The following is a 24,287-nucleotide window of genomic DNA, read 5'->3' as shown; positions in this document are numbered from 1 at the left end:
GGCAGTGCTTCTGACTCCGGATAATACAACTACCCAGAAGTGTCAAAGTTGGTTTTTGGTAGTTGTTGTTTGTTTGTTTGTTTTATTTGTTTTTTGTTGTTTATTTGTTGGCTTTTTGCTTTCCATCCTTTGGTTTGGTCTCTGCTATTTCCCACCACAAAGCATCCTGGTGGTTTTAGGGAACCAAGCTCTAAGGGAGAAAACTAAATTTGGGGGGAAAGGAGTTAAGAAGATCAGAAATACCTGGTAGCTGGGTGGACCTGGAAGTAGCAGCTGGCTTCTCCCCTCGGACGGTGCTTTGTCCCCAATTTTGGGTTGCAGTAGTCATTGGAGTAAGAGGGGATCCAAAACAAAATCACACAAGACAGCCCAAAATGATGGTATGCACTTTGTAATCTCAGCACTGGGGATGTGAAGGCAAGTGGGGTCCCTGGGAATCAGGGACCAGCCATTCTAGCTAGTCAACCCCCCCACAAGTCCCAGTGAGAGATCCTATCTAAACAAGCAAGGTGGACACTTCCTGAGGTTGACCTCTGGCTTCCACCTATGCGTGTGCACACATGGGTCCCCATACACATACGTGTACACATACACACGCCCCAAAAATCATACAAAAACACATCTCCCTCCACACCCTCCTTGACCTGAATCATGGCACATTTATGCCAACACTGAATGAAGGCAGGGCTGGGATCATCCCAGTGATTCATGAAAGAGACCCAGCTGAGGCCGCATGTCTGGCATCGTATGTGGTTGCTGCCACCAACAGCCTGTGGGCAGGGTCTCAGTGTCCATTCCTAGTTGTGCCACCTCTAAGCCCAGGGCCAGGCTTATATAGTGAAGAGACCTCTCTGGCTGATCTAGCCCAGGTAGTTCTTGGTATTGATCGAAGCCCCTGCATCCCCACACTTAGCAGAGTCCCATTGTACAGAGTGAGTCTGTGTGACCATGTGTTGTGTGAAGGGGAAAGATAATACTAAGTGACCCTTTGGGCCTTACTCCCAGACATGAGGATAGTCTGAAAGGCCTGCAAAGCACCTGGTTAGGGAGAACAGAGAGAGGTAGGAGTCTCCCTCTGCTTCCCTGTGCCTGGGTTAGGCGGGTGGGACAGAATCACCTGTTTCTTTGGCTCTGTCTCCTCTTCAAGGAGAGTTTCTGTTGCTTAGGAGCCAGAGAGGCGTTCCCAAGAAAAGTAGAGGTGTCCCAGGAAGCGTTTGTGTCCTGTGGCTGGAAGGGGAGAGCAGACACCCCTGAGGCTCTTAGACATCCTCCTTCAACCATGAGTTCTGCTTGGACTGTCTACAGCTGGCCACAGACCAGTGCTCAGTACCTACCTCACTTCTGTGTAGAAATGCTGTCCTATTAATGACCATGAAGCCAGAATAGGCCAGAATGGGAGTTAAGGAATGAAAGTGTGTGTGTGTGTGTGTGTGTGTGTGTGTGTGTGTGTTCTCTGCAAGTGCTGAGAAGGGGAAGGAGCCTGGGGATTGGGGTGAAGCCCCTTCCATCCCTGTCCCCTGGTCTTTAACATTCTTCAGAGAAGTCAATTTACGGAGAACTCACCAAGAGAACATAAGGCTACCCTGCCGGAGGCACAGTGACTATCCTTTGTTTCTGGGAATAGAGGGAAGGGAGGGAGGGTGTGGGACTAGCCTGGGTGGTGCAGTGGAGAGTAGGAATCTTGTTTTCTTTGCCAGCTGCCATGCCCACCTACCCAGAAAAGAGACTGGCAGGTCAGGTACTCTAGGCACACAGAAGAGGGGACAATACTGGGTGCCCATCTTCTCTCTGGCCAGGAGGGCAGGAGGAAACCTGCTCTTTGCACACATGGCTCGTGGAAGGCATAGGCCAGGAACATGGTGGGAGAGAGTGGAATGGGCAGGAGTGGGCTTGGCCACGGTTCTGAGCGGCCCAGGCCAGCCTGGCTTTGTGTCCTCACCCTGATGACTATCGTCCCCTCTTCCCGCTGAGCTAGTTTGCCCTCCTCCCTCTCAACAAGAACTCTTTTGTGCCATGACCAGCCTGTACCTGACCTCGAGTCCTATGGGGGCATGTGGGAGAGAGCTCCTTCCCTGCCACCCTCCAGTGCCATTTCCCTTTGTTATGACCGCAGGGGCTTTCTTTCTTACTGTCTGTTTCTCATTGTTCCCCAGTTCTTAAGTCCCCAACCCACCCACATTGTCCTTGTCTGCTCCCTGTGCTCCAAGCTTCTAACTAGGGCTCAATGGTCCCAGGAGCAGATGGTGACCATAACCTCAAAAAGACCAAAACCTTTGGCTTTGGGCCTGGGTTCTGTGTACTGCTGAGCTCAGTCCCAAGCACGGGCTGTCCCTTCACCCTGGCCTTCAGTCACCCCAGTCCCCTTGCACGCCCTCTCAACCCTAAGCCTTTACTCCCCATCCATCCACCTAGAATACCAAGGCTGCTTTGGTCCCTTGCTGACACCCTTCTATTTGTTCACAGAGTCTGGGCGATCTAGAGGAAAACACAAAGTCTTTAGAGTTCTGCGGGCTTGATACAAAGTTTGACTCTGCCACGTGATCTTGTGCAACCTTAGCAACCTTTCAGAGCCGAGTACCCTCTTTCACAAAAGGAGGCCAGCAAGACCCATCTGTCTGGATACTGTTAAGACTCAGCCACAAGGCCAGGAATAATGCCTCAATGCCCGCCACTCTAGCTCCAGGGAAGGCTGAGACAGAATGGCCTGGGCTACCAGTGAATTCAAGGTCCACCAGGGCTGACCCCCTTCTCAATAAACCAACAAATCAAGACTCGGTCATAGTGCCTGACGCTATGTGTATTGTGCATCCCAGGTGTATTGTGTGTCCTTTCTTACAACCCTAGTAGTAGTTGTTGTTGTTGTTTTTGCTTTTGTGTTGTTCTTTTCTTTCAAAAACTGTGTTCTACTGCTTATTCAAAACAGAGGCTCTATACATGTTTGTTGGACAAGAAGGCTCCTAAAACAGCTCAGGGCTTCCTGGAGCTCCACGTTCAGGGCATATCCTAGACGCTCACCCCAACCCTAATGGCTCTGATTTTCACAGTCCTAGCCTCCGGCTGCTCACATCCCATCCACCTGCTTTCTAGCCCCTGGTGGTGGTGGCAGTGGTGGCAGTGGTGGCAGCAGCAGTAGCAGCATCTTTGCCTGTTGCTGGGCTGGCTTTTGAATTCCTAACCTGCCCTGCAAGCTGCCAAGATACTGGTTGTGCTGGCAGTGTTCTTTCCTCTGAATCAGCCACACCCTCCCTTGGTTAATGCACCATCGCCCCAGGACTCTGGGTGTAGAGGGCATGGTGACCCTGTCCCAGGAGACATGGGGGCCCTTGAGCTTTCCAGAGAGCCACCCCTTAGCTATATTTCCTGGAAAGGTGCCCAGATAGGTGAGGTACACAGGCACAAGATAGGAGTGCTTGGGAATCTCCAGGTGGTGAGTCCTGCCTGATCTATACCTCCATCCCTCCACTTCCCTTACTACCCCTCCCAACCCTTCCCTCCCCTCAACAAAAATCTGCTCTCTCCTGACCCAGCAAGCTGGCTGGGACTAGGCTGGGAGAAGGAAAGAAAGCACATTCTTAGTACATACCTTTCCTTAAGCCAGGCAACATGCTTAGCTGGTTTCATTCCCTCTCTCTCTCTCTCTCTCTCTCTCTCTCTCTCTCTCTCTCTCTCTCTCTCTCTCTCTCTCTCTCTCTGTCCTGGGCTTAAACTTGCAGTGATCCTCCAGCTCTTGCTTCTCAACTGCTGGGACTTCAGGGCTGCCTCTGCACACCCAGCCACATTCCCTTTTTCCTTTAAAATCAGCGACATCCATTTAAGTAACATTGCACATGATATAAGAGGCACATGGTCCAGAAGGACAGACAGAGAGCAATTGGGGTCTTCTTTCCCTGTTCTTCATGTCTCTTCTGATAGGACACCCACTGTTTCATGTTCCCTGAAAGACTGTATTCACTTCACCCCCTAATGTTGACTTGTCCATGAGGGGAAACTGAGGCTTTCAGGGATGTCAAGCAGTTGGAACGAGAACATGTGGCTGATAAACTGGCAAGGCAGGCTGAAATTTTGATGAAAATCTAGCTGTTAATCTTGGGCAGGAGCAATCCTGCATGACACCAGAGCCCCTCACATGGCATTGGCTGTGACAGTTTCCAGAGCTCCTAGAGCTCTGTGGTCTCTCCTGTCCTGCCCGTTAAGGGCCTAGCCTCCTCCGTTGCTCTAAGGGCCTGATTTGACTTCTTCCCATACCATAGAAGGGAAATTCCCATGAGTGCCCTTCTCTGGCTAATGTGTGACAGGTGGATCCCCAGGGCTAGCTTGATTCCTGGGATCCAGAGAAGTACTCACAGGGAAGCCACATTAAACAAGGGTCCCTGGCTGAAAGGGATTGTGGTTGTGGTTTCAATTACATTTCAAGAAAATAGTCTCATGATCTCCCTGTGACTATGAAGGAAGGATGTGAAATGAAGGAGCTGTTCTCTGTGGTGGGCACATGATCATCCCTGAGCATGAAGGAAAGAGGCTCCAGTTAGTCCTGGCTGAGAACCGGAAGGATGTATGGCAACAGGCTGGGAGCCAGACCTTGGGGCTCTTCCATGCGGTCCCTTTCTCTCTTGATCAGGCCAGAGTGGATTGAGAGCTGTCCCCAGTTGCCATCTCTATAGCTCCAGGTATCTTTCTGGAATTTTCCAAGATCCTACTTATCTATTCAATTTCCTTTCAGCACTTTCTGTATCCTAAGACTGGTGTCCTCCCAACAGAGAAGCTGCATGGTCCTTTGATCCAAAGAGGAGATATCTGGACTCATCTGCATTTTCAAATGGGGAGGAAGCTGATGGACCTTTCTTCCTGTTTTGCTGAGGTAGCCACAGAACATTCCATCCTTCGTGCCTCCAAACACAGGACTAACTAACTGGCTAGCTGGTGAGCAGTCAGAGATGTGCCGTGGTTTTCTCGACTGGAGTGGCACCCTTGGGATGCTGCTGGTCATCAACTATGGCAGCTAAGTTGAGTTCTAGACCTTATCCAATCTCAGGAAAAGAATTTGAAATCTTAGCTCTCTTAATAACCATAATAGTTAACATAAATATAGCAGGGTGGCAGGGTTTGAAGTACTTGAAGTATCTCACGTCTCTTAGCTCATTTGACTCTCGGGACGCCATGGAGTAGACAGTATTGATATTGCTATGTAGTGAAAACAGAGAACAAGGCAGAAAAAGGTTCCCAATGGTATGACTGCTTTTGGACCTTGTGCTCTTGATATGTACATAGTCCTTGCAGTTTCCTTTTCCAGGGTATAGCATATTTACTGGGTGTCTACACGGCTGGGTGTGGGTGGGGGGATTTAAAGGTGAACAGGATATTGTGTCTGCCTTTGGAGGAGACACATGCTAACAAGAAATTGTTCTTCAACACAAGAGGTATGGTGATAAGCCATGGCATGAAGTGTGTGGTGAGAAACAGGAGGGTAACAGTTTACTGCCTAGACTCTGGACCCTACAGTAGCAACCGACGGGTTGAGACCCATTTGGGGATCTAGGGACCCTTTCACACTGGTTACCTAAGACCATTAGAAAACACAGCTATTTACATTACGATAAACAGCAGTAGCAAATTTATAGTTATGAAGTAGCAACGAAAATAATTTTATGGTTGGAGTTACCACAACTCAAAGAACTGTATTAAAGGGCTGCAGCATTAGGAAGGTTGAGAACCACCGTCCTAGAGCAAGCTTCACACAGAAAGGGCTAGGAGTGTGTTCCTGGAAGAAGGGACAGCATGTAGGTATGGAAGCTTGAACAGAGAAATGTGCCCTGAAGTTTTAACTCCTCCTAAGCTGGCTGCCTGGGGTGGGGTGGGGTGGGGGAGTAGGGTGGAGGGCTGAGGGGTGCGGGGTGGGGAGAGGGGAAGCCTAGAGCTGCTGATTCCCATCCAGCTTCCTGGCCTACCCCCCACGTTCTCCCTCTATTTTGTGCCTAGCACTGTGTCAGGTGTTGGCCCAGCCTGTGGGGCAGGAGCAGAAGGGCTTTGTGATACCCCTAGACCTTTGTGCCTGGGAAGGCTACTGGGAAGAGGATCATGGGAGAGCTTGCCTCTTGGTCCTGCCTGGCTAGGAAAAATTTTCAGCTGAACAAACTGTAGGTGACTGTAGAGAATAGATGTTCTGTGTGTTTGTGCAGGACTGGGAAGGGGTCCTCCCTCTTTTGCCCCTGCAGCTGAGGTTTCTGCAGCTGGGGCTTCTGTACCACTGATGTGTCTTGCTTCCGGGCTGGCCAGGCTGGCCCTTGGAGGGTTGCCAGGGAAACCACTGGCCAGCTCCGGAGATGGAGCGCAAAGAGAGTGGGTGACTCAGGTTGCCTTCTCTCACACATACAGCAACCCTTCCCCAACATTGGGGAAAGGATCATAGAGACCCTATACCCCTGGAGAGAACCCAGACGGCCCTGGATAAACCTGTCACTCCCATAACCAAGATTAGTTACCAGCAAAAATTCCCAGGGAGGAAGGCGTCTTCCTTGCGCCCCATAGATTCACCCAGGGGCAGTCCACCGATCCAGTTGGCCCGGTCCTGCCTGTGCCCGTCGGGGTAGTGCGACGGGGGCCCTGGTTTAAGTCTCCCTCCAGGGAGCAAGCTCGGGATAATTATTGATCAGGGCTACTATGGACTTCTGCCCTCGGCCTGAGAGCTAGAGGACCCGGAACGCGGGCCTGTTTCCCGGCGGGAGGGCGGTGGGCGGGCCGCGGAGGGGGTGGGTGTCCCAATCTCCAAGACCACCACCGCCCTTGCCCTTGAACGGGGGTCGCCCCCACCCAAACAAAGCAGCGTGTATTGGGGGCCTGGGGGCCTCGCGGGGGGTCCGGGGCGGCTGGGCGCGGGCTCGGCCGGCAGCGGGAGCGCGCGGCGCAGGCCCAGCCGAGCGCGCCCCCGCGCCCCGCTGCGCACAGTGGGTTCCGGGGCCCGGCAGGGCGGCCGCGCAGGGGGCGCGGAGGGACCTCGGCGCTGGGGAGCGCGCGCGGGCAGGAACCAGGAAGCGGGGCGCGCTCGGGGTTACAGGCGGCCGCGCGTCCCCGGAGCTTGGGCGCGAGAGCGGCGCGCGCGCCCCCGCGGGCCCCGGCGGGAGGAGAGTCGGCGGCCCAAGCCGTCACCCCGGGCGGGGACCGAGCGCGGGCGACGACGCGCGGAGGTCCTGCACGGGGAGGGAGCGAGCGGGCGCGCGAGAGAGCGTGCGGGACCGGAGAGACCGCTGGCTCTGGTGGGGCAGAACGAGGTAGGAGCTGCGCCCCGCGCGGGGCCCGGGGACCGGGGAGCCCGGGCGGGGCCCCGCACTCCTGCTGCCTAGAAGCTGGGCAGGGCCGAGCCGCCGCCATCGCTCCGGGGCCGTGGGGAGGCCGCGGGGGCCGCGCGCCGGGCGGCTGCCGAGGGGCCCAGGGCGCTGGCGTGGGGGAGCAAGAAGGGCGCGCGGAGGCCGCGGAGGGGGGCGCCGTGGATGCCGTGGAAAAGTATTGGCGTGTGCGTGTCACGATGGGTGTGTGGGGGACGCCGACAGAGCCGATCCCCTGGGAGCGAGGGGACTGCAGTCGGCCGCCTCACACCTTCCTGTTGCATTTCTGAAGAGTCCCTGCTGTTTCCCAGTTTTCCCTCTTATTATAATGTGCCCCCAAAGCGGGGTTGCCCGAGACTCTGTGGGAAAGAGATGAGCCGAAGGTACCCAGTGGGGTAGGGGGTATCAGCAAAGCTTCAAGAAATAGTGCCTTATATGGAGTCAAGACAACAAATACGAACATTTTGATAAGGCTCTGGGCTGCGGGATCCCACATCAGGACCTGCCAGGCCTGACCTTGAATGTGTGGTGGTGGGATGCGGGCAAGCTGTTCTTTCTTTTTCTCTTCTTTTCTTTTCTTTTCTTTTCTTTTTTTTCTATCTTTTTTTTTCCTAGCCAAGGTTAAAGAGTTAAAAAAAAAAAGTGATCCTGGTGTCGGGGGTAGATATGGGGAGTCGGAAGGAGAGCTGTCCTATCGCAGAAGCTGGTCTGAGTCTAAAGGAATCTGGCAAGATGGTCAGAGTGATCAAGAAGGGGCGGGCGGGGGGTGGGAGGAACAAAAAACTTGTCTGGAGCGGTAGGCGTTTGCAAACACTCATAGCCAGCAGTGATGGAAAAGGCGAAGGAGGAAAACAAGCGGCAGCGTTTAGAAAACTTGGATTAATGAGACCCATAAGAATTTTAAAGGCAAAAAGATGCGGTTTCCTCAAGGACCTATGCCCACTTTTGTGTTTGTTTCGCTGTGGGTCGTTAACTTGTATTAAATTAATAGTGGCAAACTGGCTTATAGAATCTTAGATTTGGGAAGCTTCCACCCCTGGGATTATACTACATTCTTTTATTGTAAAAACCGAGGCCCAGATAGATGGACTTAGCGGCCAGCTCAGGTCACAAGTCTGTTTATATTTAGTAGTTTACCGGCTCATATCCTCAAGGACCCATCTTGTGCAGTGTAGATGTCGCCTGCCTCAGTGAGATTCTATAGGTTGTCGTTAGAGTATCCTCAGAGACTGTCCCTTGAAAGGGCTAGGGTGTCACTGGGCTTGGTGTAGCCTAGTAGCCCTGGCTTTTATCATCTGCTTGTATCTTGGGCTTCCAAATCGGTTGGATAGCTGCCGGTGCCATAATAAGCTTTCAGCTGTTGAGTCTGAATTATTTCACATAAAGTGGTTATCATTCAGTTAGGATATGGGGCCTTGCCTCTTGCCCATGGCTCTGCTATTGCTCGTTTGTTTCTGTTGTTTGATGTTCCGGGTGTCCATCAGGTGTATTTTATTTACGCATTATTTTTGTGTGTGTGTGTGTGTTTCTCTCATTTCATTTGGGGACACTGAGTTGATTTTGAATCTTTTCGGCTGGGGAATTCTGTTTGGTTGGCCTCTGCGTTGATGTGTTTTCTTGGTAACGATCTCCATTTTATGAAGGAATACAGCAGTTAAAATTGGTAGCTCTAAACGGGAAGGGGCTCCTGATTTTAAGAGTCCAGTTAAAACAGCTGCATACCCTGGCCAGGTGGTCACCAGAAGATGTCATGTTTTCTATAGGCTTTGGAGAATGGTAAATTCAAGCATGAAGTTAAACCCTTCAAGAGAGTGGAAAAGTCTCTTTGTCTCTTCTTCCCCGACCACCACATCCCCCACCTCACCCCACCCCTCTTCTCACATCTGAAAGAAGTTAAACAAACAAACAAACAAACAAACAAAAGAGTTGATTTCTGCCACTAGCAGTTTGGTGATTGCATAACTCAGAGTTAAATTTCTCTAAAAATCTTTGCTGCAAACCCAGCGACCTCCCTGATCCTTACCTTCTCTGTTGTCTTGTTTCTGCCCAGAAGTGATTGATATACGTTGTGCTGAGTTTAAGATGCATATGTCTCTGAGTATACTTTGTGATGTGTGTAAGGGGGCGGGCGAACAAGTGCTATCAGTGCTCTGGGGATTGCAACAGAAATATTTTGGCCAACACTTCCTATTGACTCTGACTTCTCATTTCACCTCCATTTCCTTAGTCTCAATTGATTTCTTCTCCTCCTCCTCTTCCTCCTCCTCTTCCTCCTCCTCCTCTTTCTTATACACAAGGACCCCATCGAGATCAAAAGCATCACTGCTTTTTGGTCTATGTTTAGTTTTTTTCCCTCCCAATGATCTTACAGTCAGTCTGTGTTTAATTAGGTTTATATAGGTAAATATACTTGCTATGGTTCCTGTGGTTTGTACCCTAGGCAGGTGATACACGTGGCCTTATAGTAAAGGAAGGGTCTCCAAAGAGAAAAATAACATCCTTAAATCTAATGTTAGTTGAAAGTGGGCTCAATGGAAGCCTCGCTGTTCTAACGTCCTACAAGGTATGTGCATCTGTGACGTCACGCCCGGATGGATGTGGGCTATCTTAGTGATGCCTTGCCTTTCATTTGGAGTGTAGATTGACCATAGAATTCCTACAAAACATGCGCACCAAAGAGAAAACAAAACCCACGGTTGTTTTTGTTTTGTTGTTTGAGCATTTGAAAAAGCTACGTGATGATAATTCCAAGTTACCTCCAATTACTGAGTTCTTCTGAAAACTGTGTGTGTGTGTGTGTGTGTGTGTGTGTGTGTGTACATATATTTTTTTCTCTTCAAGACAAGAATTCCCTGTGTGACCCCGGCTGTCCTGGAACTAGCTTTGTACACCAGGCTAGCCTCGAACTCACAGAGCTTCCCCTGCCTCTACCTCCCGAGCACTAGGGTCAAAGGCATGAGCCACCACTGCCCAGCCTGAGGAATATTCTTTTATTATGTAATAAATTATCCAAATACTTTGACTCAGGAACTTCTGTCTTCCTCTGCTCCCCTGCCCCTCCACCTACCTCTGGTTTTGGTTTTGTTCTTTGCCTCAGAGTTGGGCATAGTCATGCATGCTAATAATTGCAGCTGGTAGGGAAGCTGAGGCAGGAGGGTACAGAGTTGGAGGCTAGCCTGGGCCAATAATCAAAAATCTGTCTCAACATAAGAAGAAAGATTTGGGGGTGTAGCTCAGTGTATGTATGTGTCTCTGTATCCAGTACCTAGTGGCAATATCCCACAGGATTGGGGGAGTCTCAAAATACTATGGTCTCCAAACGTGTCCTATGTAAAGGAATAGGTTTTTTAAAATCTATTTTTGTTTTGTTTTGGTTTGTCTTGTTTTTGTTTTGTTTTTGAGACAAGGTCCGTAGTCCAGTCTTGCCTTGCCTGTGCGATGGTCCTGTCTTCCCTGCTCAGCCTCCCAAGCACAGACATGAGTCAATGGGTCTACCTCCATTTTTTTTTTTAATTTGAATTTTATGAATAAAACCGTTTTAAAACCAGAAGTGGCTTTTTCCTCTAGAGTGGTGTGGACTCAGCAGTTCTGTGATTACTTCTGGGAATAAGAAAGTCAAATTTAACAATCCAGTTTCCATTGGTTAGCAGGGCTTTTTTGTGTGTGTGTGTGTGCATTTAAGTTGTAAACATCATGGTGAATTTTTTTTTTTAAATATTCGTTCCTAATTATAATGGCTTTATTTGAAATGAAATATTGACAATATATATTTGGTTAAAGATAACCCTTTACTACCAAACAAACAAACAAAACAAATCAAACAGAAAACCAAGATATTTTTGGAGAAGACTTGGTGTATCAAGCCCTATGCAGGAAAATGGTAGGAGTGGGATCTTGACGGAATGGGACCCTCACTTTGGTGGCTGCAGTGTCTTACATGACGTTTTATAACTTCTGTCACTTTGTCACACCCATGACTTCCTTGGAAGGTATTTTTGAGGTTTGCTTTTCTTTCTTTTCTTTTTTCTTTCTTTCTTTCTTTTAAATGGTAATATTGAGGTGGGGGTGCTTCCTGTTTATATTTTCAAAAATTAGATTCCCATGTTAACCTTCTCACCAGGTCATGATTGTGCTTTAAAGACAAGAAGGCAAGCGTCACACGTCACATGCTTTGCCTTCTGACTCTGTTGTCCTGCTTCATGGGACAGCATCACTGAGCTCAGTCCAAGACCCAGTTGGGAACGCAAGGCATTCTTGAATCTTTTCCCATCTGTTTTCAAGGCGGGGCACTTTTGGAAGGAGCCTTAAATCCTCTACAACAGAAGCACAGTTAGCAGAGAAGCGGGGCTGTTGCCAGCCATTTCCTCCCAGGTGCCTAGAAGACACGGGTGGAGTCCAGTGTTTTGTTCTGTAAGGAGGAGCTGCCCCAGTGTGGGTGCTGAAGAGCCTACCAACAGTAGCAACTTTCCTGACCTTACCCAAAATCCATACACAGTTTTTATGGAGAATGAAGTAAGAACCAGTGGAAATTCAGGTCTAGCAGTAAATCTCTGAAGGGATCATCCTCAACCTGAAGACTCTTGATCCTCTGGGGTGGTTGCTTCCCTGCCCCACCTGACTTTGACTTGTGGATGGAAACCCCTCACAGGAGTCACATGTCAGATATCCTGCATATCAGATATTTACATTAGAATTTATAACGGCTGGAGAGATGGCTCAGCGGTTAAGAGCACTTCCAGAGGTCCTGAGTTCAATTCCCAGCAACCACATGGTGGCTCACAACCATCTGTAATGGGATCCGATGCCCTCTTCTGGCGTGTTTAAGAGAGCAACAGTGTAGTCATACACATACATAAATCTTTGGGAAAAAAAAAAGAATTCATAACATTAGCAAAGTTACAGTTATGAAACAGCAACAAAAATAATTTTGTGGTTGGGGGCGGTCACCACAACATGAGGAACTGTACTAAAGGGGTAGTCTCAGCTTTAGGAAGGGTGAGAACCATTGCTCTAGGGTCTTGTGTAGCCCAGCCTGGCCTTGAACTCTGTAGCCAGCCCAGGGTGGCCTGGAACTTCTGATCCTTTTGCTCACCTCCAGAATGCTAGACTAACAGGTGTGCACCACCAGACCTGGTTTGATGAAATGCTGGAGAGAGAACCGAGGGCTTGGTGATCGCTAAGTACTCTACCAGTTAAGCTTTGTCCCCAGATCCTTTGGTGATTTTTGTGTAGCAAGTCACCGTGAATCTAAATGCTGCAGTGCGAGTAATATGGAGCCTTGGGGAAAAGGAGCCATGTTTCTGTTTCCCTGTCTGTCCACTAACTTTCTTCTAAATAGAGTAATGACTAAAGAGACTCGAAACAGACTCTGCCGCTGGTGTGTTTGTGGTTTCAGGGCAGTTTCTCTCTTCTACATTTTCTTTTGGATCACAATCCTAAAAGAAATAGCAGTCCTTAGCGTGGAGTAGGGATTACTCATGGTGAAATCTGCAAATGGAGTTAAGCCTCAGGGTACCTTGGCCTCCTGTTCCCCTCCAGATCAGTGTCCAAGAAAGAAGAGGTTTAAATTTGTCTCACAGGGTATTTTCTTCTTGGGGTTTAATTACAGTAATTACACTCATTTTCCCTTGTATTGTACTATGAAGATGAGAAATTTGGGGACTGGTTGAGGGACAGTTTGTCTCTTCCGACCTGTCCTTCCTGTCAAACCTACGGCTACTTCATTCTCCACGAATACTTCCATTGCCTCTGGCACTCTGGAGAGCCCTCTAAGAATTCTTTGCACATTTCTATTATGAAGAGAAATAACTGCCTAGTCCATGCACAGCTAGGTTTTTTTCTGAGGTGGTTGTACTGACTCATTTTAAAAAATTATACTAAGATAGAGAGGATGGTTTGAGAGCTATAATGAGATTCTCAGAAAATACGAAAACTTTCCTTTATGACTGGCTGTAGAAAGGTTGGGGAAGACAAGGGGAAATACATCAATGAGCCAATCAATTATTGTTATTTGTTGCAATTAATTTGGTGAGTAATATTTTCAATGCCCATTGGGCTAGTAGATATGAAGTTGGCTTGACTCTGCAGCAATGATTGGACAAACCTATGGGTTTTCTGATACTGCATGGATTTCCCTGACAGGGGATTTCTTTGTATATGGGGATCCAAGTCAAGGTTACCAGCCATAGCCACATGTATGATTTGTATTAAAAATCATTGTTGAAGACCAGGTGTGGTGGCACATATCTTTCATCCCAGAACTAGCCAACAAGAGCAGGGGGAGTCTGTGAGTTTGAAGCCAGCCTAATGGACATAATAAGTTCCAGGCAAGGCTGCATGGTGAGATCCTGTCTTAAATATTGTTGGTGTTGGTGGGCTACAGTACTGTATAACATGGCCTTACAAATGGATACACTAATTACTTTTGCCATCGCTCAAGAAAATTAATTGAAAGTTACCTCAACTTATATACAAACCCAGAGCTGAATAGATGTTCCAGGGCCTTAAACTCATAGAAAGGTTATGAGAATAATATCTAATATTTACTGTTCATGTTCAGTATGTCAGACAGTGTTACAAGTGTGTGCTTGTGTGTGTGTGTGTGTGTGTGTGTGTGTGCGCGTGCGCATATGAGAGTGCTCCTATGTGCATGCGTAAGCTAGAGGTGAATTTCAGACGTTAGTCTCTGGAGCCATCCGCCTTGCTTTTGAGACAGAGTTTCTCATGGGACCTGTGGATTGCTGACTAGGTGTAGATGTCTAGCCAGGGGTCCCCAGGGGTGGAATCTTCCTTCCTCCACTTTCTCAGAGCTGGTGTTACAGATGTTTGCCATCATGCCCACCTCCTTTATGTGGGCTCTTGAACTCAGGCCCCCATGCTTGTGTGGCAAGGGCGTTACGCTATGAGTCATCTCTCCCAGCTCCCTGTTGTCTTGTTTTATGGTCCTGAGAGGAATGGATATTATCTCCAGATAAAAATGAAGAAATGACCACAGAGAAGTTAAGTAACCCATCCAAGGTCACACTGCTAGTAACCGCAGCACTAGGGCTAAACCCTGACCCATTCTTAACCACTCCTCTCAGAGACAGCAGACACCTGCAGCTTTGTAATGACACGGGTGGTTTCCTTCAACCTGTTGTTTCCATAGGAGAAGAAGAGTTATGAGCCGCCCCTTTGGCCCCTGGGTACTGACAAAAGGATAGTTTGTGCTCTGTGGTGGCTTTAGTCTATGTGAGATATGCCTCTTTACAGAGAATTGAGTGTCTGACTGGCTTTATTTACGATTTGATTCTGCGGGGACTTAATTAAGCCTCTATTGTTGTCTCACTGAAGTTGTTTCAGAGCTATTGTAATTTCTGAAATAGAGAAATTTAAAAGTGTTACTGACATGGAGTAACTTTTAAAACCTTACTATCTATGTGTTTGCGTATGAATACATGCAGGTGAGCTCGAGTGCCAAGGCCAGAGGGGTTGGATCCCCTGCGGCTGGAGTTGTGAGCTGCCACCCTCACATGGGTGCTGGGAACTGAACCAGGGTCCTCCGCAAGAGCAGGCTGTGCTCTCAACTGCTGAGGCATCTGATGAATTACTATGTATTTAAACCAGAGCAAAGGCCGTTATAAGTCCCCGCCCCAGCCCTGAAAGGGTATGCCATAAAGTCCGGAGCTCAAGTGACAGAGAGAAAAAAAATCCAAATTCCCTGGGCAGAAAATCTATCCCTATTCAAACAGACACATGTCAGCCCTGTGATTGTCACCGGCACCTTTGACCAGGGGTTGAGTTTTCTTTGAATGTTGACAAAAGTTACATTGTCAGTGGAAAAAGTTTAATGTGCAATGGCTGTAAGTCAGAATTTCCTCCTGCTCTGGGCAGTGAGAGCCTACCGTTCAGGTTGTTCTTTCTCTCTGTTTCCCTCCCCGTGTCTGGTGAGTTTGTAAAGCCTGCAGTGGGGGTTTTCCAGCATTTCAGGTGAGAGTAAATCAGAAAGGTTGCAAAAGCTCGTTCATGTTATCTGAGATGAAAAGCCTAGAGATGCTAGAGCGCGGTTTGGGGGAAGCATAGATTTTAAAATTCCAACACAGGCCAACTGTCTTAAATAAATGGCACTCGCATAATTTAATACGTCTTGCTTGCAGCCGAAGGGAGCCTCGGGGCACTTAATCAGTTAAATTACTAAACATTTTGGACTTTATCAGCCCTAAAATATATGCAGGATAGCCACAGTTTAAATAGGCAACAATGTTCTCTCGGAAATAAAGTTATTGTTTATTTGTTTATTTTTGTTTATTTTTTGAGTCAGGGTCTCACCATGTAGTCCAGACTGACTGTACATTTTCAATGTAGCCCAAGCTAGCCCCCCACCCCAGCTTGTAGGAGGCTCAGCCCTCCAAGAGCTGGGATACACAGGGGTGAGCTACCATGCTTTTCTTAAGAGTCAGGCCAATTACATTTTTATATTATATTATTATTTTATATTATATTTTTATTTTGTTTAATATATGTTTTTTTATTTGGGTGTGTGTGTTTGTATGTGTGTATGTGTGTGTGTGCGTGTGTGTGTGTGTGTGTATGTATGTGTGCGTGTGTGTGTGTGTGTATGTATGTGTGCGTGTGTGTGTGTATATGTGTATGTGTGTGTGTGTATGTATGTGTGCGTGTGTGTGTGTGTGTATATGTGTATGTGTGTGTGTGTGTGTATGTATGTGTGCGTGTGTGTGTGTATGTGTGTGTGTGTGCGTGTGCGTGTGCGTGTGCGTGTGTGTGTGTGTGTGTGTGTGTGTGTGTGTGTGTATAGAGACTAACCTAGGGATTGTGCACATCAGACAAGTGCTCTACCACTGAGTTACATCCTCAGGCCCTGGTCATGTTTTAGGCTTGAGAATGTTGCAGTCCGGAGAGTGACAGAAATATAGTTTGACAGAATGAAGCAGTTTACCTGGAGTGTTAGCGTCTTAGGACCATGTTTACAGTGAAAAATCAGGCAGCGTGGGAGGCTTTCCATATAGGCACATGATACAAACACCGCCTCTGGCTTTTCTGTGGCTGTTGTTCTAGTCTGTAGCTACCGTGTTGGGAACTCTGAGTGTGCTTGTATTGCCAAGAGGAGTTGGCCTTGCATGGAGTTTGAGTATCAAGTACTAAACACTACGTGTTGTACCCCTCCTCCTGACTGTTGAAGACTTCAAAACAAAATAGAAAATATTTGGCTTCCTGAATGACATGGCTGTAATTCACACGCGGAACTAGTGATGAAGTGTGACCCTCTGATTTTGCAATACCAGAGAGGAGCACGTAATGTTGAAGGGACGGCCACCACAAGACTTTATGTTTTGCCACAATGGTGTGCCACTGGTGATTTTAAACTTTAATTTATTTTTAATCTTTTTGTGTGGGGTGGGCTGATAAATTGAACCCATGGTTTCACGCAAACATTGCAAACATTGCTCAGCAGCTGCACTAGGTTGTCAGTCAGCAACCAATTCTGCATTTGTAATCCCAGATGTGAGATACAACGTAGGTCTGTAGGGGGGGAGTAAATTAGAAAGGTTTTGAAAACATTTGAAGAGGACAGACTAGCTTTTATAAAGTAATTCACAAAAGAAAATCAGAAATTAAAGTAGCAGTATAAGAAAAACAATGGCTTCATTATAGGGTTATAGGTCAATGCCTTCATTATAGGGTTATAAGTCAATGCCTTCATTATAGGGTTATAGATCAATATTCATTATTTTTATGATTATTTTAGTTATCAATATATATCTAATATATATTGAAATTTTGTATAATATTTAATATGTTATAATCTGAATATATAAATATTTATATATTATAGTCTACATTATTGATATAAAAAATAAGGAAATGTTGGGCCCTAAAGAGGAAGTGTCACAAAAGAAGAAAAACAATGGCCAATAATTATATAAGGCATGCTCAGCTGAACTAGAAGTCATGATACCAGTAAGAAACAAGGTTTTTCTAATTAGATTCATAAGGACTAATAATATTGAAAAGATAAAATGTTTTTTGGGGGGCTGCTGGTACCCTTGGTGTTTTGCTTCAAAGAATTAGTGGCTTACAATGTCCCTCAGTCTCTGGTTCTGCAATGTGATGTTACTTAGCTATTTCAAACCATGTTATAAAACCATACTTGATGATTACATAAAGTTCACAGCACATTATTAGGTGAAAAAAAATCAAAATATAAAACAGTTTTATTCAAACAGTTTTACTTAGGAAAAAAACATAAACATGTCCTGAGAGTGATTTCTGAGTTGTAGCATGCTGGTTTCTGAGTTGTAGGATGCTCTGGGCAGGGTTTTCTAGTCTCTTCCCATTCTTCTGTAACAAGCAGAATGGTTTGTTATTATTAAACAAACAGTAGTTCTTTTTTTTTTTTTAAAGATTTACTTATTTTATTTTATGTTTATGAGTACATTGTAGCTGTACAGATGGTTGTGAGCCTTCATGCGGTTGTTGGGAATTGAATTTTAAGGACCTCTGTTGGCTCCTGACAACCCCGCTCGCTCAGGCTCAAAGATTTATTTATTATTATACATAAGTACACTGTAGCTGACTTCAGACACTCCAGAAGACAGCGTCAGGTCCCATAATGGGTGGTTGTGAGCTGGGATTTGAACTCAGGACCTTTGGAAGAGCAGTCAGTGCTCTTACCCTCACCAGCCCCCAAACAGTATCTCTGTCTTGTTTTAAATGGCTCTTCTGTGTTGACTCATCTTAGGATGTAAAGCTCATCTTTGTCTTCAGTTTTAAGGAGCAGAAAAACAAGTAGCGATGTTTCTGATAAATGTTTGTTGGCTGCTGGCAGGCAGTATCTTTTGCCGAAATCATCTTCATTGTATTCAATATTTTCAGAATTACAAAACCTTGAGTTTTGAGGACAGGGTTTGTTGCCGTTCTTGGTGAAATGACCTGTATTTTTAGGTAGAAACAGATGAATCATACTGTTTTGTAAATATAATAAATTATACTGTTTTATCGTGCACGCGTCTTCCCAAACTACCTTTCATTTAGTACTGAAGTTGTGTGTCTGTGTGTTTCCACCTCTGAAGAACGGCATCTGGTGTTCACCTGGCCCTCCTGTCACTCTGAGATGTGACACTTCCATTGTCTCTCATCGGCCCTCTAACCCGCTCCCTGCCATGGTGATACCTGTGAGAGCTGCTAACCCCCATGTCCCTTCCCACCCCACCAGCCAGGCCTGTGAGTTCTCTAAATGTGTATTGTACTCACTTGGGACTAAGCCTGGAGAGGAATCCTTTTCAAGGAAGAGTCTCTCTTGGGCATGTGTCATTGCTGATACCTGAGGCTTGCAGTGTCCCTTAATTGAATCCACTTTGGCTTGTTTGTGACTTTGTGCATGAAGACATTTTTTAACGTCTGAAGAATCACAGACGAGAACTAAAAATAAGTTACAAGATGATGTTGCTAGAGGATTCTGGACCACAGCTGTTTCAGGCTTATCACGCACGGAGCGACCACGGCGACAACTGTATGAAAATACCTTTGAGCCTAGCACATCTATTTATTTCACATAAAGTAACTAGACATCTGCCTTACCTTGGACTGTGCTTTGTAGTTCACTATAATGGAATTTGCTATACTGGAATTTTACTTTAACCCAATTTGGGCAATAATAAAATAAATATAGCATTCATTCCTTTTAGAGCTTTATAAATATAAATCCATGGTGGTTAAAATGCATGAAAACAAATATTTTTATGCTAAAGACTCAGATTACTTTTTATTTTGTTTTCTTTCTTTGTTTGTTTGTTTTTTGAGACAGGATCTCAGAGCCCTGGTTGGCCTGAAATTTGCTATGTAGACCAGGCTGGCCTCCAACTCACAGAGATCCACCTGTTTCTGCCTTTTGCTCATGAAAAGAGCAAAACAACAACAACAACCAAATAAACAAACAAAAAAACCAGAAAAAAACAAAAATAGAGGCACTGTTTCTGACTTGGGGGATGTTTTTTATTACCTCTTACCTCTTCTGCCTCTAAAAATACACTTTTCTCATTTAAATCAAAATTATGTTTTCTTGTGGGGCATGGTGGCACACACCCTTAATCCCTGTACCCAGAGGCAGAGGCAGTGGCAGAGGGACAGAGGGGCAGAGGCAGGTCTCTGTGAGTTTGAGTCCAGTCTGGTCTACATAGTGAATTTTAGGCCAGTGAGAGCTACACAGCTAGACACTGAGAAAATAAAATACATTAAATAATATGCTTTCTTCATGTTCAGCTCATTTGTTATTGCTATTTTTGTTGGGCTCTTGATTTATCAATAGGATACTCTGATAACCAGTTAGAATAATTTCTTTTTTTCTCCCTTAGGTATTGGAATTACTTTCACCAGACCATGAGATACTTTAAAAATCCACACAAATTTCGAGTCTCAAACTTGACATAACATGATACCAGCAAACTTCAGAATGTATTTTTAAATTAACACAAAAGCGATTTGCTGCTGTCTTCATTTAGAACTAACTACTTGACTGTGTCCTGGTATTTATTTTGACTTTTTGAACTTAAGTAACAGGTCTTTTCCTGTTAAAAGTCTGTACATTTTAAGGTTATCTCCAATAAAGGAGTTCAAATGTACATAAGACTCAAGAGACAATTAAAAAACAAATACAAAAACAAAAAACCCAATTTGGAGGCAGGGCACAGTGTGGCACATGCATTTAATCCAAGCACACAGGTGTCAAGGGCAGGCAGGAACTGTGTGTCCAAGTCTAGCCTGGACGACACATAACAAGCTCCAGGCCAGCTAAGGCAACATAGTGAGTGAGATCATGTCTCAAACAGAAAATGTGATGGGAGGCAGGGGGAGGTGGTGCTGAAGAGATGACTCAGTGGTTAGGAGCACTGGCTGCTCTTCCAAAGGACCCAGGTTTGATTCCTAGCACCCACGTGACAGCTCACAAACTGGTCTGTAACCCCAGTTTCATGGAATCCAGTGCCATCTTCTGGCCTCTGAGGGCACTGCAAGCACATAGTGGGCAGCTATACATGCCAGCAAAACACCCATACATGTAAAACATTAACACACACATATATAGTTTCTAAAAAAAAACAAGCCCTAATTGATTTGGGAAGCTAATTCTAAAATTTTCTTTATAAATTTTATTTCTAAAATTTTCTTTATAATTCTTAGTCTAGTTTTTTTTTTTTAATCTCTTTGTTGCTATGGATCATTTGAGGGAATCTGTGTATGCAAGTGTGTTTACATTGCTTATAAAGTGAGTAAAGGGGCTGGAGAGATGGCTCAGCAGGTAAGAGCACTGATTGCTCCTCCGAAGGTCCTGAGTTCAAATCCCAGAAACCACATGATGACTCACAACCACCCGTAAAGAGATCTGATACTGTCTTCTGGTGTATCTGAAGACAGCTACAGTGTACTTAATTATAATAATAAATAAATCTTTGGGCCAGAGCGAGCAGGGATTGAGTGAGCAGAGCCAGCAAGCAGAGGTCCTAAAATTCAATTCCCAACAACCACATGAAGGCTCACAACCATCTGTACAGTAACAGTGTACTCATATACATAAAATAAACAAGTAAAAATCTTTAAAAAAAAAAAAGTAAAGAAACTTATCCCTAAATCTTTTGTTAATTGTGTTATCAGGCAAAGTACAACTTAGAACCAAGTAAATGTTTGTGACCTGTGAATGGCTGGGCCCTGTAATCAATGACATTTGCTTTTTAAGGTCAAGGTAGATGAGAAGTTGACCCATTAAACTATATAACCCAAAGGTTTCAACTGTTTGAGAACCAGGCAGAAGTTTTCAAGATTCTAATTATTATTAGAGATTATTAATTGTCCTGATACAGTAAAATATACAGAAAACTTTAACCTGCATTTTAAGGGGTTCATAGACTCAGGGTAGGATCTAAAGGGGCAGCTAATGGCTCAGGGAGTACCAGAGACTGCGATAGTGTCCAGATGTGTGCTCAAGACAGACCTGCATTTGGGTTTCCTTGGGGGCTCAAGAGAGAAGCATGTCCCTGGAGACGCCCATCGGTGTTCAGCATTTTAAAGATGTGTATTCCATGGTGTATCTCGACCACAGTAGTCTTCAGCCCATGAATAAATGACATGATAAATAATAATTAATATGTTTAGGTTGTTTCCAGTTTCACAGTGTGATGAGCATTGTGGATGAGACTTAGCATAAGTCGATTTTTTTTTTAACCCCATCAGACTATTCTCTTTACTGAAAGTTCTAGAATGGCGTCGCTGAGTCGTTTGAATAAACAATGACCAACTTTTCCAAGAACTTGCCCAGTCTATTTGCCACCCATTAATGGATGCATGCTGAAGGGTCTCCATTTCCATAAGCGAGTGTCAAAGCCTCTGCGGTAGAGGCAATTTTTTTGGTTTCTGGCAAGACTGGCCCTCACTTTCCAGAGTCCATTGTCTTCCTTGGATGTTGTTTTTCTGTCTGTATTGATCATTTTTTAAATCTTATACATTATGTGATTTTCTTCCATTTTTGTTTTTGCCATTTAACTTTGTATAAAATACTAAAATTTTATGCAGTCTGGTTTAATTCCTTCTAGTCTGGTAATAAAGACATAATCATTAAAAAATCCCTCCCAAGAGACTATAAAACTTTATATTTTCATTAAAAAATATTTGGGAGGGGGCTAGTAAGATGGCAGCCCAATAATTAATATTTTGAGACTCACTGTGTGCCAGGTGCTTTGCAAATCTGTTGCATGAGCTGACACTTTTGACATATAGTTATTCCAAATGACTTGACAATTAGGTCAAAAAACAAAAACAACAGCAAAAAACCCTATCATTTTCCCTACCCTTACTGGTGTGCCAGTACATTTTCATCAGATATTAGGGCTTTTTACAAACTCAAATCTGCTCTCTAGATCTGCAAGTCTCCAAATGTGTCAAAATTACTAGACATTTTATTTGGATTGTTACATTCTTTTCAGAGAATAATGTGGATAAGAGTGGTACATTCTCTTTGAAATATGCATTAGAATAGTTTTTTTTTTTTTCCTTTGAGACAACGTAGCCTGGCTACCTGGACCTCTCTAGGTAGATCAGGCTGGCCTTAAACTCACAGAGGTTCACCTGCCTCCATTTCCGAGTGCTGGCACTAAAGGTGTGCATGCGTGTGTCTCCATGCCCAGGACTGGAATAGATTTTTTTTTAAGTGTCAAAATGACTTTGCATTCTTTGATCCGATGCTGGACACTCACACTTCACTAGATAAATGAATTGCTAGGCTGGGCCTGGTAGGCTGAGCATAGTAGGCTGGACATGGTGATGCAAACCTGTAATCCCAGCACTTGGGAGGCTGAGGCAGGAGGCTAAGGAATTTGAGAACAGCCTGAGATACAGAGCAAGACTCTTTCTCCAAAAAGGTGTTTTGTTTTGTTTTTTGTTTTTTAAGTTTTGCTAGGACTGTAGTTGCATTTCCACAGACACTATGTAACAAAACAGTAGTTTTTAAAAATAGTATCTGCACTTTGAACTCAAACACTGTAATTTCATTCTACTGTTTCAGTAAACACAGGAGGAAAAGCTCTCCAGAACAGCTCTGCCGGTTTTCTCCCAAGTGAAAGAATTATAGACTGAAGTTTCAGTGTTATGGGCGGGTGAGGTTTGGGTAAACCCAAAAACTTCAAGTACTGGGTGCATAGGAATGTAAAATATGGATGTTCTAAGCTAGCCCTGCCCTCTAGACATTGACCAATATGATTAGATTTGTAGAAGTGCAATTGTCTAACAGTCATCACCTTAAATGGTAAAGCAACAAAACCAGGCACAAGTTCATTTGATGCCGGTCATGGTAGTACATACCTGTAATCCCAGCACTCGGGAGGCTGAGGCAGGAGGCTCACTGCCAGTTTGAAGCCAGCCAGGACAGCAGAATGACACATTGTCTCAGAAAAAAACAAAAAACCCACCTGACATTAACATGTAATCCAAAATATAAAAGTGTCAACAAGTAATCAACGTGAAAATTGATTTCCTGAGGTATTTCAATTTTTTTTGTATTTGGCTCAGAAATTGGTGTACATTTTACCCCAATATTTCAATTGAGATGTAAAAGTTTAAGCTATTTAGAATTCATAAAATTTGGGGGGTTTTTTGTTGTTTTTTGTTTTTGTTTTTGCTTTTCAAGACACGTTTGTCTGTGTCGCCCTGGCTGTCCTGGAACTGGCTCTATATAACAAGCTGGCCTCGAACTCAGAAATCCACCTGCCTCTGCCTCCCAAGTGCTGGGATCACAGCCACACATCATCTTGTCTGGCAAGATGTCTTAGAACTTTTCTTCTTGCTAAAGTAGATCCACATATTCACTCAGTTTGTTTCCAACAACTGAGCTGAGCACGAGCTTTGTTGTTTGTTGTAGAGGGGATGGGAAGTTGTTGGCACGGGGTCTCATGGAGTCTAGGCTGGCCTGGAACTCCCTGTGTAGCCATAGGGGTTTGTCTGTTCTGATTTTCCTACTTTTGAGTGCTGGATTACATGCATGGCTTCCTTAGTTAATTAAAATGAAATTTAAAAGAAGCTCCTCAGTTGCAAGCGCTTGGCTTGTAGCATATGCGTCTTGTAGCAGACAGGGTGGTACAGAAGTGCCTCAGTGTCCCCTCTACTCGAGGATCCCCTTTCCTGAGATTTCTGTCCCCCGAAGTCAACTGGCGTCTGAAAATAATACATAGAAAATTCCAGAAAAAAAAAATCCACATGTTTGAGTTACACACTGTTCTCAAGATCATGAGTTCTCACACTGCGCCGTGTGTCTCACCTGGGCCTGACTCATCCTTCTGTCCAGGGGATTTATGACAACATGCCACCTGCTGGCTAGCCACTGTTAGCTAGTCCTCATCCTCAGATCAAGCCTGGAGATGTTTCAAAGCTTGCACTTAGGGACCCATTCCCAGCAGCTTCGTGTGCATCCCAGTGCCTGCCCAGTCACAC

The 24,287-nt window shown here is 45.4% G+C and overlaps 1 protein-coding gene and 1 long non-coding RNA gene across 3 annotated transcripts in view; both read left to right on the top strand.

Annotated features, from left to right (window-relative positions):
* The window catches only part of LOC116078123, a 4,718-nt gene extending 1,911 nt beyond the window's left edge, over positions 1-2,807 (top strand). For both annotated transcript variants that reach the window (XR_004113434.1, XR_004113433.1), the window contains one exon: positions 2,464-2,807. This is a non-coding gene — a long non-coding RNA (uncharacterized LOC116078123). The remainder of the gene's footprint in view (positions 1-2,463) is intronic.
* Positions 2,808-7,166: 4,359 nt separating this feature from the next.
* Positions 7,167-24,287, top strand: part of Stat5b (signal transducer and activator of transcription 5B) — a 70,042-nt gene continuing 52,921 nt past the window's right edge. Inside the window, exon 1 of the mRNA XM_031354067.1 lies at positions 7,167-7,265. The gene's annotated coding sequence lies outside the window, so the exon portion shown is untranslated. The remainder of the gene's footprint in view (positions 7,266-24,287) is intronic.

This window comes from Mastomys coucha, unplaced genomic scaffold (genome assembly GCF_008632895.1).
Source record: "Mastomys coucha isolate ucsf_1 unplaced genomic scaffold, UCSF_Mcou_1 pScaffold5, whole genome shotgun sequence".
Classification (NCBI taxonomy): Eukaryota; Metazoa; Chordata; class Mammalia; order Rodentia; family Muridae; genus Mastomys; species Mastomys coucha.
This window is presented reverse-complemented; position numbering and strand designations above follow the sequence as displayed.